This window comes from Pteropus vampyrus, unplaced genomic scaffold, assembly GCF_000151845.1.
Source record: "Pteropus vampyrus isolate Shadow unplaced genomic scaffold, Pvam_2.0 Scaffold1748, whole genome shotgun sequence".
NCBI lineage: Eukaryota > Metazoa > Chordata > Mammalia > Chiroptera > Pteropodidae > Pteropus > Pteropus vampyrus.
Window position 1 is genome coordinate 2,007 of NW_011890529.1, and position 2,103 is coordinate 4,109.

Consider the following 2,103-nt stretch of genomic DNA (forward strand, 5'->3'; position numbering starts at 1 on the left):
CTGCTTTACATGGTCGAATTGCATGGCACATGAATTATATTCAACAAAGCCATTAAAAACCAACCCTGCTCACACAAAGGGTGGCCTCGGATGTGACAACGACCTTACAACACTGGCTTTGGGATCCAGGATCCTGGAACCCAGTCCCGGCTCTGCCACCGTTTGCTGTGTGATGTTGGGTGAGAAACATAACCCCTCTGAGCCTCAGGTTTCCCAGCTTTACTAGGACAGGAATGAGGCCAGCTCCCCGGGCTTCCCCATGAGTGAGCTATGGACATTCCTGCCACAGAGTAAGTGCTCAGTTGACGTTTGCAGGGGGCTAAGTCTTTCCACCTCCCCACCGGGCTAACTCATTTTTTCTACCTAGTAATGTTTTCCCTTCTAACTGTTTAGCTACGCCTAGCCAATGCCCATTATCAAGCTAATAATTTCCAAGAGTTCAGTTAAAGATCTGCCCGTTCCAGTGACTGGTTTACCCCAACGCTCTGCCTCCTGCAGACCGAGCTAGTCAAAGAATGTGGACTGGACTGATTTTGACGGGGTGAGTTGAGCTGCAATGCCCATCTCTGCTGCACAGCGAACCAAGATATTTTCGATGTGTGCCAATTTTTGCATGAACTCTGTTTCGATAAGTAGCTCGCATCGGCCAAAAGCAGACAGAAAATTCCAGAAGGCTCTGGGGCGTGCTGCTGCCCAGCCCGGGTTCTCTGCCTCCTGGCCCTGTGCACTGCAGGGGGGGGAGGCGGGGCTCCCCAACTTGTGCGTTTGCCGAGAACACCGAGAACACCGCTACGTCGATGCGTGAAGAAGCTTCTCCTCTCCTACAGTGGCGCTTTAACTCATTTTCTGAATAAGCGCGTTGCTTCAGCTCAAGAAGTTTTACGCTGAGATGTGCGCTGCGGCCCGCTTTCTCAATGATTGCGTTGCTGCCAGAACTGGGAGGCCCTCTGAACTTAGGAGCCGTAAAGAACTACGCCCAGCGGCTCCTGTCCGCATCGCAGAAGCCCGTTCGCTGCCCGGCTCCCCGAGCCGAGTGCTTCTGGTCCTTCGCCCCGCCCCCCGACAAAGGCCACGACTGTCATCGGGGCCCGTCCTGGGGGGCATTGCAGTCTGCGGGCGGACGCCCCGACTGGAGGCTGGCGGCGTGGCTGGCGGCGTGCAGGCCGCAGGACGGGCTTTCGCCCAGGGCCGCGGGCTCGCGGTCCCCAGGTCCCGTTCCGCACCTCTCAGGGGCCCCGGCGTCTCCATCCTTTACTTCTCGGAATCGCGCGTTGTGCATGAAGCGCCGGTTTTGATCGGCGTCTCCCCTGTTGAAGACGAACCCCTGGAAGGCGGGGGCCATGCCTTCCTCTCGTTTTCCATCCCTCTCGTTCTGTCTTCTCTTTCCACCTGTTTGTAAGGAGTTTAAAGATGCGCGGTGCCCTCGGCTTGGACGTGCAGGCTGGGCGGTCACACAGGCCCGGGTGCAGCGGCCCCTCCTCCCCGTTCCTGGGCTCTGCCGTCTGGAAACTCGTCAATCGTGTGGGAATGGGACCCCCCATATTCATTTCGTACTGGGCCCCGCTAGTCCTGAAGTCAGACTTCTAATCTACTGCTGTTCTTCGCTTTCGTACCCATTTTCCAAAAACACTTCCAGCAGAAAGTGGGGCTGCGGGCTGGGGGCTGAGGCTGGGGGGCAGGCTCTGCCCCCTCAGGTAAGAGGGGAGCCCAGGGGAATTTTAAGGTGGGCACTGATGGGAATCTCATGTTTAAAAAATCATTTGATCGCCACGCGGAGGATGAATTGGAAGGTGTCAGCCTCTGAGCCTCAGTTTGCCACCCTACAAAATGGGGATGATCCTAACAGCACTGACCCCCCCAGGGTGACTGCTGTGTGATGACTAAATGACCAATGTGCACGAAGTGCCAGCACACAGTAGGCCTTCAGTGCGTGGATGGGAGCCGACTGGGAGGCTACGGCTACTCCTCAAAGACGATGGTGGCGTAGGCCAGGGCTGTGGATTTGACGGTTGGGAGGTTTAGTTGGGGTTTGTGGCTGATTGGATGTGGTGGGTTGGGGTGTGGGAGCGACAAAGTCGCTCCGGATCGGACTTGTGTCCCTGG